Below are 15,944 nucleotides of genomic sequence, written 5' to 3'. Positions count from 1 at the left end.
ACACCGGAGACACACAAGACACACCACAGGAGACACACGACTCCAGAGGCAAGGAGGACACTGATGAGCTTTGTGTGCCCACGACAAGGGTGGGGTTTTTGCTCACAGTGTAGACAAAGGGATGACCGGTGGGGAGCTATTGGTGTGTTTAACCCTGGTCAGGGGTTGATAATTCTACCGCAGAAGATGGCATCCCCCTTTTCTGTGGCCACAAGTTGGTGACTTTTAAATAAGTTTCGGAAGCAAGGAGGACGATGTGGAGGTTCGGCATCGGCACTGGAAGACAAACCAACACCCTAACTCTCTCTCTCCAACTCTACTCAAACCAAATTCCAGAACTGAACTGATTACTTACCATCCCACCGTAGGACTGTTTCACCCAATCACCTGAGCTGGGGAAGATTGGGAAAATTTATTTACTCACCAATATATGTGCAGAAACTCTGCTAACCTGTTTACTTTATCTTTTTTATTTTACTTTATTCACGTAGTTACTAATAAAATAGGGTTTATGACGGAAGACTCAGACACCAGGTGTGTCCATTTCTGCTGGTTCTTTTTAACCCGTTACGGGGTACGTAACAAATTGGGGCCTCTGTCCAGGATATGAACTAATCGGGCTCTCGTCCCGGAGATGAACAAAAATCGGTGGAAGCCATTCTAAAATTTATTGTGGGCTTGATAGACTAGTTGATTTGATTGGGGAAATACCCTTTCGATTTGTGTGAGAGGATTTTCAGCAGAAATGGAATTTGAGGTTAATAGGTTTATGGCAGAACCAACCCCGGAGAGGTTGGATGATGCTAAGAGGGATGTACTGTTGGGAATTGCTCGTAAGTTAAAGGTTAAGGTGACCACTCCCATGAAGAAGGCTCAGATACAGCTGTTAATAGCACAACGTTATGTAGCCGAGGGGAAATTTGAAGAGGAGGTGTTGGAAATGTTTGCTGCAGGTAACTTACTTACTGAGGCCGAGGTTCTGCGTCAGATAGCAAAACTGAGGTATAAGTGTGAGTTGAAATTCAAACAGCTTCAGGCTGAAGAGGCAGAAAAACAGAGACAATTCGAGATGGTGATGTGGGATCGACAGGATCAAGCGTCAGGTCGGGGTAAGGAGCTGGTGGTACCGTTTAATATCAGCCAAGGAATTAAGTTAGTACCACCATTTGATGAAGCTGAGGTCGACCGGTATTTCCTACACTTCGAAAAGGTGGCCCAGAGTCGTAAATGGCCGAGGGATGAGTGGGCTATCATGTTACAAAGTGTGTTGAAGGGGAAGGCTCAGCAGGCGTATTCTGCCCTGAACCTTGAACAGTCAAAGAATTATGATACAGTGAAAGATGTAGTGCTTAAAGTCCATGAGTTGGTTCCAGAGGCGTATAGACAAAAGTTCAGAGATTTAAGGAAGTCCGTGAGGCAAATTTATGTGGAGATTGCCCATGAAAAACAGGTGTACTTCAATCGCTGGTGTACGTAGGAAGGGGTAACTGAGGGTTTGGACAGCTTGAAAGAGCTGGTTGTGACTGAAGACTTTAGGAAGTGTAAGGGCTTCCTAAAGTCTTCAGTCACAACCAGCTCTTTCAAGTGTAAGGGCTTCCCGATGATGTAAGGGCATACCGAGATGAAAAGTATGCCACTACCTTGAGGGAGTCCGCTGGGTTAGCAGACGAGGTTGTTTTAACCCGCAAGGTTGAGTTTACCCTGGATGGGAGTTTCCCAGAGAGTAAATGGGAGGATCGGGGGAGCCTGGAATTTGAAACTGGGACTAGTATTGAAAGCCTAGAAGAGGCTAATTCCATTCTAATGGAAGAATCCCGCCATCAGCGTCTGGATTTACTAAGTTCATCCAACGTGATGCGGAAGGCGGTGGTAAAAAAATATTGACCCTGAGGAGGGAGCTATCCGGGTTTTAGTTTTCCTCTGCCAGTTCAGATTTCGGAATTGGTATACGCATCATTATGACTCCATTTCACGGTGTAAAACCCTCTACTGTCTCTGGCAGCTCTGCGCTCTTTTCTGACATTTTCACTGCTAATTGCGACAATAAAGTGGAAATATTACAGGATCCCCTCAAACTGCTGAATTGGTTTCTGCTATGTATTTTCTCAACGTGCTTTTCCCAGTCTCTCTTCCAGCGAATTTGATGGGAATGACCAGGAAGTTAATCCTGTCCCAGGGAAAGTACGGGCTCTCCAAATGTGTCACTCGCTACCTGGTGGGAATGGCAGTGGTCGATCTCCTGGTCGTTATCTCGGATCCACTGCTGACGTGGACTCCTTGGTTATATTTTCCTCCATCATTCCTGTGAGTAACCTCCGTTTCTGGTTGATTTTTGCGAGCACTGCGATCTCAGTCTGGCTGACTGTCGCTTTCACCGTCGATCGATTTGTGGCTATTTGCTGTGAGAATCTGAAAACAAAATGTCGCACCGGGAGAATGGCAGCTCCGGTTATCGGGACAGTAAGTGTGCTGACCTTTTTGGAGTGTGCCCCCTGGTACTTTATATCGGGGCATAAATAATAATAATGGTGTTCCCTGGTATTGTGTTCTTACACCGAGCTGCAAAAACTCTCGCTCATGGGCGACATTTGCGATATTTCACCGCATTTTTACACCTTGTGCCCCATTCTTTCTGACGTTGCTGTTCAATATTCAGGCTGTCAGGCGGATTCTAGTGGCCAATCGAGCCCGCAGGGGACTCCGGGGACAAAAGAGTGGAGAGAATGACAAGAAACAGGAAGTAGAGAAACGACACAAATCCATCGTTTTGCCCTTCAGCATAACCGTCAGTTTCATTTTGTTGTGGGTAACACAAGTGGTATTGTATACCTATCGAGAGATTTCAAAGAGTTTTGCTTATCCTGTTACAGATCCCTGTTACATCACAGGAAAGACATCCGGAGCTGCAGATTATCGGTTCCTGTTCTAATACGTGCATTTACGTCCTGACCCAAAGCAAATTCCGGGAGCAACTAAATAATCCGGTGAAATACCCACGGAATCCTGTGTTCAAGCTCATGAATCGTCAGAAATGAATGATGTGCAGTATTACAATTCAGCTGTCTTCCTGCTCCCTATTCTATAACCCGCCTTGTGTATAAATTGAAACAATGTGATGAGCAGAGTTACAAAACAAAGTGCGCAGACAAAATCAGAGTCTTGATGAATGGTGTCATCCCGAGAGGTTGACTCATTACAAATTTACACCGAAATCGCCTTTGCACCTCACCTCCCACCTTTATAATTTTCAGGCGGATCTGTCACCCTCAGCCTTCCAGTTCTAACAAAACTGCCTGATCCTGGACAGGGAGTTTTCGTCAGTATGAACCACTCCTGCTCCCGTGATAACTCGCGCTTTCCTTCACTCTTGCACTCTTGTTTTCTCCTCTTTCTTTACCTGTAGGTCCTTCAACTACCTTCCAGCAAGAGGTATTTACTGTTTTACAGATTAAGATAGAGGAAAATTGCCTTTACTTTTAACTGTAAGAGAGAAAAATAAATATGGGAGAGGAGAGAGATGGGGGGAGAGAGAGAGAGAGAGAGAGAGAGAGAGAGAGAGAGAGAGAGAGAGAGAGAGAGAGAGAGAGAGAGAGAGAGAGAGAGAGAGAGAGAGAGAGAGAGAGAGAGAGAGAGATTGCAAATCAGATATCGGAGGGAGGGGAAAGAAAAAGAGGCATCGCGAGAGAGCACGAGAGAGAGAGAGCGCGTGCGACGAAGAGCGGCAGAGGCAGAGAGAGAGGGAGAATGAGACCAGGAAGCGCGTATGGTGATATTGTCAGACGTGTTGATACTAAAGGGGAGGTGGTGTTCGATCACGCAGGCACATATGCAGCTGAAATTGTCATCATAGATAGATAGATAGATAGATAGATAGATAGATAGATAGATAGATAGATAGATACTTTATTCATCCCCATGGGGAAATTCAACATTTTTTTTCCAATGTCCCATACACTTATTGTAGCAAAACTAATTACATACAATACTTAACTCAGTAAAAATATGATATGCATCTAAAGTCACCCTCTCAAAAAGCATTAATAAATAGCTTTTAAAAAGTTCTTAAATAGATTGAATGGTAACTTAAGCTCAGTCCTAACCCCGGCACTTTATCTTACTCCTGGCGGTTGAATTGTAAAGCCGAATGGCATTGGGGAGTATTGATCACTTCATCCTGACTGAGGAGCATTGCATCGATAGCAACCTGTCGCTGAAACTGCTTCTCTGTCTCTGGATGGTGCTATGCAGAGGATGTTCAGGGTTTTTCATGATTGACCGTAGCCTACTCAGTGCCCTTCGCTCTGCTACCGATGTTATACTCTCCAGTTCTTTGCCCACGACAGAGCCCGCCTTCCTTACCAGCTTATTAAGACGTGAGGCGTCCCTCTTCTTAATGCTACATCCCCAACAAGCCACCACAAAGAAGAGGGCGCTCTCAACAACTGACCTATAGAACATCTTCAGCATCTCACTACAAGCATTGAATGACGCCAACCTTCTAAGGAAGTACAGTCGACTCTGTGCCTTCCTGCACAAGGCATCTGTGTTGGCAGTCCAGTCTAGCTTCTCGTCTAACTGCACTCCCAGATACTTGTAGGTCTTAACCTGCTCCACACATTCTCCATTAATGATCACTGGCTCCATATGAGGCCTAGATCTCCTAAAGTCCACCACCATCTCCTTGGTCTTGGTGATATTGAGACGCAGGTAGTTTGAGTTGCACCATATCACAAAGTCCTGTATCAGTTTCCTATACTCTTCCTCCTGTCCATTCCTGACACACCCTACTATGGCCGTGTCATCAGCGAACTTCTGCACATTGCAGGACTCCGAGTTATATTGGAAGTCTGATGTGTACAGGGTGAACAGGACCGGAGAGAGCACTGTCCCCTGAGGCGCTCCAGTGCTGCTGACCACCGTGTCGGACCTACAGTCTCCCAACCGCACATACTGAGGTCTATCTGTCAAGTAGTCCACTATCCAATCCACCATGTGAGAGTCTACTCCCATCTCCGTTAGTTTGTGCCTTACGATCCTGGGCTGGATGGTGTTAAAGGCACTAGAGAAGTCCAGGAATGTAATCCTCACAGCACCACTGACCCCATCCAGGTGAGAGAGGGATTTGTGCAGCAAATACGTGATAGCATCCTCCACTCCCACCTTCTCCTTATACGCAAACTGAAGAGGATCCCGGGCGTGCCTGGTTTGTGGCCTCAGATTCTGTATTATCAGCCGCTCCATGATCTTCATCACGTGCGACGTCAAGGCAACAGGCCTGAAGTCATTCAACTCCTTTGGTTGTGGTTTCTTCGGTACCGGGAAAATACAGGATGTTTTCCACTGTCTAGGTACTCTTCTCTGCTCCAGGCTGATGTTAAAGATGCGCTGTAGGTGTTCTCCCAGCTCAGTCGCACAGGCCCTCAGTAATCGTGGGGATACTCCATCCGGTCCAGCCGCCTTGCTGGTACAGATCTTCCTTGGTTGACCTTCCACCTGTGCAGCCGTAATCCCGGGTGTGGCAAGGTCTCCTGTGAGTGGCTATTTTCCAGTGCGGGAAGTAAGAGGGAGGACGAGCAGAAAGACAAGCCTGGTGTGGAGTTCTGCGGTGAGGATGAGATTGTGCTGTCGAACCTATTGAAGAAGTTGTTCAGCTGGTTCGCTTTCCCCACATCTCCACTTATGTTTGCCCCCCGCTTTGCACCGCATCCGGTGATGATCTTCATCCCATCCCACACCTCCTTCATGCTTTTGTTCATTGACAGACCACACGCGGGGGGGGGGGGGGGTGGTGGTGTGGGGAACTATTTCTGAACTGTATTGCTTAATGTTTATTGGTCAATGATTTGAAGACCAGTGGGCATGTGAGGGAATTGCTATTTCTACCCTGAATGCCGTTCTCACCTGGGACACTTCCTGCATGGGTGGTGGGAACAACCGGTTCGAGTGGTTAGCGCGAAATTAGTCAGGTCCTCCAGGAGAATTAACCTGCCAAGCTATAGGAACGTGACAGTGGGAGCGTTGTGCAAGATTAGTTTGTGTAATAAGGACACACTTCTCTAAAAGCAATGGCACTGCATTCCAAGCACACAGAGCTGGCAGAGCACAGCTCCTCCCAGTGTTTGTACAGGCCAGTGCAAGCCTAGAATACAACGACAGAGATTGATCAGAATATAACACTGATGACACAGAGCTGGCAGAGCACAGCTCCTCCCAGTGTTTGTACAGGCCAGTGCAAGACAAGAATACAACGACAGAGATTGATCAGAATATAACACTGATGACACAGAGCTGGCAGAGCACAGCTCCTCCCAGTGTTTGTACAGGCCAGTGCAAGCCTAGAATACAACGACAGAGATTGATCAGAATATAACACTGATGACACAGAGCTGGATAATCACAGTTTTGTGCTGTACCTCTGATATATGAACCTCACCTGCTCTGTACTGTTGGGGCACCGAAATGGAGGAACACAGACCCCAATGGACGCAACACCGCTCTGTGAAGACTCATATTTCCAGCACAAATCATTTTTTATAGCGACAAAGACGTGAAGAGCCCCACGTTTCACTGTGAATTCACAGCCGCCCATGCCCAGCCCGCTGAGTACACAAACGACCTGCAACGCTGCAAGAACACAGACCTGTGCAAACCAGCTCTGGACTGCGTGGACACTGGCCAGTGTAGCTCCAGCACGGAACCGCAGGGAGTTGGATAATCAGAAAGCAAACTCTGCTGCAGCTCAGCGTGTTGAGGAAGAGGAGGGTGTAACCATCATATAAACATACGTGCCTGTACAAGAACATGCAGCAGCTGATTGCGAGGACAATGAACTTTACAATATCCAGATTTTCAAAGCCAGGACACAGACCTGTACAACTCGGAACACTGTGAAGTGACCACGATGAACTTTGCACACACAGCACTGTACTCCACCCTGTGCAACACTAACACTGGAATTCACCGACCTCATCAATCACCTCCCTCCCTCTGGGCAGCTTTCGAGAGTTGATAAGGGGGGACCTTGAGATGTTATGCGCTTCAATTTCCAAATGATTTTGAAATGCTAGCAGAAGAGAAATAAATAAATGTAGCCAGCTTATGAAATTATAAGAACACCAGAGTAGTTTGCAGTTCGGCTATAATTACCCAAATATTGACTGGAATTGTTGGTGTAGAGGCTACGAGGAGCAGTATTTGTTGGCAGTGTCCTGGAAAGGTTTTCCAGCATTTATAACCCGTCATATTTCAGTTTGTGCAGATTTATGATGTCATCTAAAACTCAGATTAACATCTACGGGTGTGTACTGGAGAATATCGGACAGATTGCATCATGATCTGGTACGGAAACACAAATCTCTTACACCGGCTGAACTGCCCGCTCCGTTTTTCCATGGTGATACCCATGTCCCTTTCCCGTCCTAGTAGGATAAACCCCTAAAGAGCAGCCAGTGTTACACACGCCTTGGTCGAACTTAACTTTCACAGCCCCACAACCTCCATGTTGAAAATTGACACATTTAATCTTGTCTTCAGTCCGAGGGTGATCGTTAGCTCGTTTCTCTTCCAACAGAGTCCGTTTCACTGGACGAGTCTATGTTTCTGTTTCAGACCTTGTAACAACAACTGTCACGTGACGTACACTGACAAAAACGGGAATGGAATAGATAGATTGATAGATAGATTGATAGATACTTTATTCATCCCCATGGGGAAATTCAACCTTTTTTCCAATGTCCCATACACTTGTTGTAGCAAAAACTAATTACATACAATACTTAACTCAGTAATAATATGATATGCATCTAAATCACTAACTCAAAAAGCATTAATAATAGCTTTAAAAAAAAGTTCTTAAGTCCTGGCAGTTGAATTGTAAAGCCTAATGGCATTGGGGAGTATTGACCTCTTCATCCTGTCTGAGGAGCATTGCATCGATAGTAACCTGTCGCTGAAACTGCTTCTCTGTCTCTGGATGGTGCTATGTAGAGGATGTTCAGGGTTTTCCATAATTGACCGTAGCCTACTCAGCGCCCTTCGCTCAGCTACCGATGTTAAACTCTCCAGTACTTTGCCCACGACAGAGCCCGCCTTCCTTACCAGCTTATTAAGACGTGAGGCGTCCCTCTTCTTAATGCTTCCTCCCCAACACGCCACCACAAAGAAGAGGCCGCTCTGCACAACTGACCTATAGAACATCTTCAGCATCTCACTGCAGACATTGAATGACGCCAACCTTCTAAGGAAGTACAGTCGACTCTGTGCCTTCCTGCACAAGGCATCTGTGTTGGCAGTCCAGTCTAGCTTCTCGTCTAACTGTACTCCCAGATACTTGTAGGTCTTAACCTGCTCCACACATTCTCCATTAATGATCACTGGCTCCATATGAGGCCTAGATCTCCTAAAGTCCACCACCATCTCCTTGGTCTTGGTGATATTGAGACGCAGGTAGTTTGAGTTGCACCATATCACAAAGTCCTGTATCAGTTTCCTATACTCCTCCTCCTGTCCATTCCTGACACACCCCACTATGGCCGTGTCATCAGCGAACTTCTGCACATGGCAGGACTCCGAGTTATATCGGAAGTCTGATGTGTACAGGGTGAACAGGACCGGAGAGAGTACGGTGCTCTGCGGCGCTCCTGTGCTGCTGACCACCGTGTCAGACCTACAGTCTCCCAACCGCACATACTAAGGTCTATCTGTCAAGTAGTCCACTATCCAATCCACCATGTGAGAGTCTACTCCCATCTCCGTTAGTTTGTGCCTTAAGATCTTGGGCTGGAGACATTAGATTCATGCTGTAATGGCAGGTGAATCACGTCGGAAAATGTGCGAGTGCTCTTCGAGGTTGAACTGCAATTGTCGAACGAGGCCGTGCTGTAAAATACTGGCAAATTGTCATCGACTGGAAAGCAAAGGTCACTTTTGAGGTCATTAAATTCCATGGATGAGTAGGGTTGGGATATTGACAAAGAATGACGGGGTTCTTGTTTACTGATGTAGAGAAAGGCAAGGACATGGGATTTCAAACAGGAATGAGGGTAGGGAACGGGTAGAGTAATGTGCATTTCAACACATTCCGAAAACCTGCCCTCACGAAACGAAATGGTCATGATGCAGTGACGTATAATTATGGTCTAATTAGAGAATCATAAAGTTTGGATGTAATTGCAGTGAAACCGCTGCAGAAGGGTTTCATCAGGAAGTTGCTGAACATGAAACATTTCAGATATCAGAGGAGAATCTATCGTTCAATTCCTGAAACGGAGGAGGAAGAAGTGTTTCATAAGGAAGTTTAAGAAATATTAGAGACATGCTGGTGTTCAGTAGTGTTAACTACTTCTCCATATCAGGTGCATCTAATATGAAGGCATAGGTTTATCGGATCTGTAAGTTTTGGCATTCGTTAACGGAAGGTGTTGAGTGTCTTCAGATGTAGGCGTTTGACGCAGCGATTTAGTTACCACTCTGCGACCCATGCTACTGGTAAAGCTCATTCCACTGACCTTCGATCTACGTTCCCCGCCTGCGGCGTTCTCCACTGGCATCGCGAGTCAGAGCGAAGAGGACACCTGATCATCTACCTGACCGGCTGGCAAGGATCGGGAATGAACTGCAACATCTTTTGTTTTTACACCGGCCGAACTGCCCTCTCGCTGCTTCCATGGCGATGCCCTGTCCCTTTCACGCATCTGATTGAGCCACGCTGAGTAGGAATATCCATCCCTAAGTAGGAATCTCCATTCCTGAGTAAGAATCTTCATCCTTGAGTAAGAACATTCATCTCTGAGTAATTATCAACTCTCTCTCTCTCTCTCTCTCTCTCTCTCTCTCTCTCTCTCTCTCTCTCTCTCTCTCTCTCTCTCTGTAGCTATCTATCTATGTATACACACACACACATACATACATATAGCACATATATGTCAAACTCAAGGCCCGCGGTGGAATTAGGAATTATCTTTGGCCCGCGAGATAATATCTAATTACTATTAAAGCTGGCCCCAGTAATCGAAGCGCCTATGGCGTATGATATGGCTAATGCTGAGTTTATTCAGGTACCAGGTTTTCAGGGTTTTTAGTGTTTATTCGGCAGTCTTCTTCATTAGAAACGGAATTTGTAAAGTGAAACACTTTGTAGTTATAGCAGAGACTGAGACACATGAGAGCAGGCTAAAAAAACGGAGGCAACGAAAGCTGCGTTCGCACGCGTCCGATTGATCCGGCCCGCATGAAGCTGCATTTTGCTCAATCCGGCCCGTGACCTAAAATGTGTTTGACACCCCTGAATACGCGCACGTGCGCGCGCGCGCACACACACACACACACACACACACACACACACACACACACACACACACACACACACACACACACACACACACACACACACACACACACACACACATATTTCCACTCCTTGCTTCGTGTCTCGTTCTTTGCTGATTTGTAGATTAGGTCTTTCTGGTCTGCATAACTCTGTCTGTCTATCTACCTATCCGTCTGTCTGGCTGCCTGTCCTCTGCTATCTGTTTTTGTCTGTTTGTCCCTCTAACTATATGCTGCTGTGTCAGATATTGCGAATTTGATGGAGAGGGTTCCAGAAGGAGATTATCAATGAGAAGCACGTGTGGAGTTTGGAAATGATTATTTTCTCAGTCTTACTGGAGCGATTTAGCAAGGCAGACTGACTGTCATGATCCGTTAGCCAGCGTCGGTCACTAGCAATCTCCCACTTGGGCCCCCAGATTTAACAACATTGATGATATATTATTGGAGGGACCTCGAGTGCAAAAGGTAAGTGAAGGTTCACATGATCTGGCTGAGAAAATGAAGCACTGCGAGCGGATAAACAACTATAATGAAAACTCAAATTTTCAGCCCTAATGTGGCGTCTGAACGGACAGAGTAACAACTTACAAAGAAAGATTCAAGAGAGCATGAAGATTAACTTCAAGCACCCTTCAGTTCCGAACCAGGGAAGAGCTCCAGCGTCATTTTTCCAACATAACAAAGACTGCCATCCAAGTCTCGACACTACATTCCGCCGGAGAATGGTTAGATGCCGCTGTTCCTTCAAGAATCAGACTGCAATTGTGGCCTGCCACCTTTGCTCTTGGAAAGTCTGTACTTAAAGTTCGCCTACTGAGTACTGAGTGCTCCCTTGTTCTCCCCATCCATAGCTCTCATCCGCATGATCATAAGGCTCCCCATCTCCCCTTATCCCCTTCTCCCCATCTCCCCATCTCACCATCCGGTAGAGTAGCAGCACCTCCCCCCACCATACCAGACGTAACGCAGCCCGTCAGAATACTCTCCAGAAGTTTTTTTGAGTTCATTCGTTAATCTCTTAAAGAAGTGCTGTATAGCCGCTGTCTTGCCTTCTTTATAACTGCATCGATATGTCGGGAGCAGGTTAAGTCCTCAGAGATCTCAACACCCAGGAACCTGAAACGGCTCACACTCTCCGCTTCTGGTCCCTCTATGAGGATTGGTATCTCTCTCCTTCCTAAAGTACACAATGAGCTTTTTCGTCTTACTGACGTTCAGTGCAAGGTTGTTGCTGCGACTCCTCTCAACTAGTTGACATATCTCACCCCTGTTCGCCCTCTCGTCTCCATCTGAGATTCGACCAACAATGTTAGCATTATCAGCAAATTTATAGGTGGTATCTGATGTGCACATTTGTTGACTCGATATGCAGACGGATGTAAGGAAGATCGAGGGATATGGACAGGGTAGGGAGGAGGGATTAGAGTTTGATTGCCTTTGATTAGCTTTTTAGCTGGTATGGCAATACATAGTGGGCCGAACGTCCTTTTCACCTGCTGTATATTTTTAAACTCTATGCTCTATGATATCTGTAAATTTCTTCTAAATCTTCTTTCCATATGGGAAAATACGTGTTTGCAGCCCTGGGCTCCAGTGGCGCAATCGGTTAGCGCGCGGTACTTATATGGCAGTACACGGCGGAGAAATGCCGAGGCTGTGAGTTCGAGCCTCACCTAAAGCACTCGTGATTTTTAATGCTTGCTGTGTCCGGGTGACTAGGCGTCTCTCAAGCTGAGCATTCCACTGGAATGTTACATTTGATTTTGTGCCTCTGAGACACCCTGCTTATTATTGTAATTAACTTCTAATCGATGCACCTTTGATTTTGATCTGAGCAGGACAGCGTGAGTTTAAATCCAGGGCTGAGTGCTCAGTCCACTGTTGTTCACTCTGCTGACCCACGACTGTGCTGCAACACACAGCTCGAACCATATCATCAAGTTCGCCGATGACACGACCGTGGTGGGTCTCATCAGCAAGAACGACGAGTCAGCTTACAGACAGGAGGTGCAGCAGCTCACGGACTGGTGCAGAGCGAAAAACCTGTCTCTGAGTCTGAAAAAAAAAACAAAAGAGATGGTCGTTGACTTCAGGAGGGCACAGAGCGACCACTTCCCGCTGAACATTGACGGCTTCTCGGTAGAGATCGTCAATAACATCAAATTTCTTGTTGTTCACCTGGCGGAGAATATCACCTTCTCCCTCAACACCAGCTCCATAGTAAAGAAAGCCCAGCAATGTCTCTACTTTCTGTGAAGGCTGAGGAAAGCCCATCTCCCACCCCCCATCCGCATCACATTCTATTGGGGATGTATTGAGAGCATCCTGAGCAGCTGCATCACTGCATGGTTCGGAAATTGCACCATCTCAGATCGCATGACCCTGCCGTGGATAGTGGGGTCAGCTGAGAAGATCAGCGGGGTCTCTCTTCCCGCCATCACGGACATTTACACTACACGCTACATCCAAAAAGGAAATAGCATTATGAGGGACCCCACGCACACCACATACTATCTCTTCTCCCTCCTGCCATCTGGGAAAAGGCTCCGAAGCACGCGGGCTGTCATGATCAGACTGTGTAACAGTTTCTTCCCCCAAGCCATCATACTCCTCTATATCCGGAGCCTGGACTGACACCAACATACTGCCCTCAACTGTGTCTACTTTCTTGCTTATTATTTATTGTAATGCCTGCACTGTGTTGTGCACTTTATGCAGTCCTGCGTAGGTCTCTAGTCTATTGTAATTTTCGTGTTGTTTTTACGTAGTTCAGTGTAGTTTTTGTATTGTTTCATGTAACACCATGGTCCTAGAAAACGCTGTCTCGTTTTTACTGTGTACTGTACCAGCAGTTATGGTCGAAATGACACTAAAAAGTGACTTGACCTGACTTGACTTGACAATATTCATATTAATTTAAGAAACCCATCCGGATGTCCCATAGTCACTTGCGCTGACTATTGCCTTTTCCTACAAAGTATCTCTACAAGACAGCTGCTTTCAGCCATCAACGATACCCTTCAGCGATTTTCTGCCGGGTGTCAGCGATCACATTAGCAGAACATGTGACCGGCATCGGCAGCACATACGACCATCCACCACCTGCTCCCATGGCCTCAAGTGACTCTGAGTTGCGGAGGGTGCTATGGGAGTGCTACATGTCGCCCTGGGGTGACCTGCAGGCGAGTGGTGGGAAGACGGAGCTTATACCTCCTTCGGTAGAGACGTATCTTGTTAAACTCTATCAAGTCAGCTCTCAACCTCCTAATCTCCAAAGAGAATGTCCGGAATGTCTTATCCAGGCAGCATCATGGTAAACATCCTCTGCACCCTCTTTAAAGTTTTCACATCCTTTCTATAAGGAGGCGCTTGGGACCGAACACAATATTGCAAATTTGATCGGACCAGTATTTTAGATTTACAATACCTCGCTGCGCTTTAACCCAAGCCCCTGAAAATGAAGGCCGAACCCAATACGCCTCCTTAACAAACTTATCAAGAAACCAACTTATCTTAGCGGACACGACGAAATCTGCAGATGCTGGAAATTCAAGCAACACACACAAAATGCTGGTGGAACGCAGCAGGCCGGGCAGCATCTATAGGGAGAAGCGTTGTCGACGTTTCGGGCCGAGACCCTTCTTAGCAGAGAAGCTTTTCGAAATCTTTGGATATGGACCCTATCATCCCCCTCTTCTACTACACTGCTGACAATGTTGCTATTAACCCTGTATTCTGGCTTCAAGTTCGTTCTTCTAAAGTGAATCAGTTCACACTTGTGTCACATCACAGAATTTAATCAGGCTCGGGAAGCATGACTTGCTCCTCACAAAGCCATGCTGACTCACTAATCAGGATACGCTTCTCCAAATTCTTCTAAATCCCGCCAAAAAAAGAAACTTCCCCAAAAGTTTCCCACCACTGAAGTAAGACTCACTGGACTATAATTTCCAGAGTTATCCCCAATACAATTCTTGAACAAAGGAATAATATTTTCCAAGCTCCAATCCTCTGGCAGCCCTTCTGTGGCCAGTGATAACACAACGATCATCTCCAAGGGAGCGGCAATCTCTTCCCCGGCTTCGCGTTGTGACCTTCGGTATATCCCGAGTACACGAGGACTAATCTATCCTAATGTCTTTTAAAATTTCTCTGTCTTCACCTCGACATGTTCCAGCACGTCAGCACATTTAATGCCTTCACAAACGTCAAGATCTCTCTCGGTGGTAAATACAGAAGTAAAGTCTTCATTATTGTCTTGCCCCAACTCCGCGTTTCCAGGCGCATGTTTCATATTCTATCCCTGACTATTCCTACCCTCACTCTAGTCAACGTCTTCTTCTTCTACTTCACATATATCTAAAATGCCGTGGGGCTTTCCTTAATCTTTATTGCTAAGTCTTTCCAAAGACCTTTCCAGCTCTCTAAATTCCTATTCTTCAGTTCGTCTCTGGCTGAATTGTAACTTTCTACAGTCCTGTCTGATCCTTGCTTCCGAAACCTTAAATCAGCTTCGTTTATCTCTTGACGAGATGATCCACATCTCTTGTCACTCATGGGTCTTTCACCCTACCATCCTTTCCCTGCCTCAAATCAATGGGACAAATATACCCAGGAGCCCATGCAACTGCCGCCTACCATCCCTCCACATTTCCGTTGTGTATTTCCCGGAGCACAACCGTTCCTGAATTAAGGTCCGTTTCCAGACTTTTAGCACCGTGATTCCACTTCCCATAACTAATTACCTTAGGAATTGTAACTGAGTTGTGGGGAAATAGTGGACCCACTTGATTCGAGGACTGACAGGGTCTGTCAGGAGGTAGTGAGACTTCGTGCTTAATTTGCAGACTGACAAGGGCGGAGATGGGTGGAGAGAGAGCGGCAGTGCAATTAGTTTGGCGACTGACGTGGGCCTGTGGGAAGAGAACCGAGACGTGGGACTAATCTGGGGATTGACACGGGTTGTGGGGAGAGAGAGAGAGACAGTGTGATTAGTTTGGGAACTGACACGGACTGCGGGGAAAGAGTGGGACAGTGTGATTAGTTCTTTGACTGACGAGCTGTGGGAAGAGAGTGGGACGGTGCGATTAGTTCCGTGACTGACACAGGCTGTGCGGAGAGCGGGATAGTGTGATCAATTTGGGGGCTGACAGGGGCTGTGGGTCATGATCAAGGAAGTGGTGCTAGTTTTGAGACTGTCACGAGGCTGTGGGACAATCATGGTGCATTGGGAATACTTTGAGTCTGACACGTGTCTGGCGGATTATTTTGAGGACTGACGCAGGATTGCGGGATTAGTGTGTGTTTTCTGCTTCTAAAAGGAGGCTGCTGGAACAGAGTGAATCAGAATTATACATTAATATTATTATGTTTTACACAAGTCCTCTGTCGTGTTATTCCATAAATAGTGAAAGTGACCCTTCGAACTAATTTAAGACCATACAGCGAGCTTCTTCCTCTCCATCGAGGAGCTCCCCCTCACGGCGCAACGCCGCATTACCGCGCTCTCACGCCACACTTCCTTTGAGCTCAGCACCACGGAATCCCGCCCACCCCAGAAGTGCCGGGAATCTGGGATTCCCCACCCCCCCCCCCCCAATTTCCCTGCGCCGCTG

General features: G+C 46.6%; 1 protein-coding gene and 1 non-coding gene across 2 annotated transcripts in view; one reads left to right on the top strand and one right to left on the bottom strand.

Moving 5' to 3' along the window:
- Positions 1 to 15,944, bottom strand: part of LOC140721392 (uncharacterized) — a 1,266,977-nt gene that overhangs the window by 663,550 nt on the left and 587,483 nt on the right. The window lies entirely within an intron of this gene.
- Positions 11,917 to 12,010, top strand: trnai-uau (transfer RNA isoleucine (anticodon UAU)). The gene is made up of 2 exons: positions 11,917 to 11,954; positions 11,975 to 12,010. It is a non-coding gene; the product is annotated as a tRNA-Ile (tRNA).

Source organism: Hemitrygon akajei, unplaced genomic scaffold, assembly GCF_048418815.1.
Source record: "Hemitrygon akajei unplaced genomic scaffold, sHemAka1.3 Scf000054, whole genome shotgun sequence".
Taxonomy (NCBI): domain Eukaryota; kingdom Metazoa; phylum Chordata; class Chondrichthyes; order Myliobatiformes; family Dasyatidae; genus Hemitrygon; species Hemitrygon akajei.
Note: the sequence above shows the minus strand (reverse complement) of the source record. Positions and strands in the feature narration are given on the sequence as shown.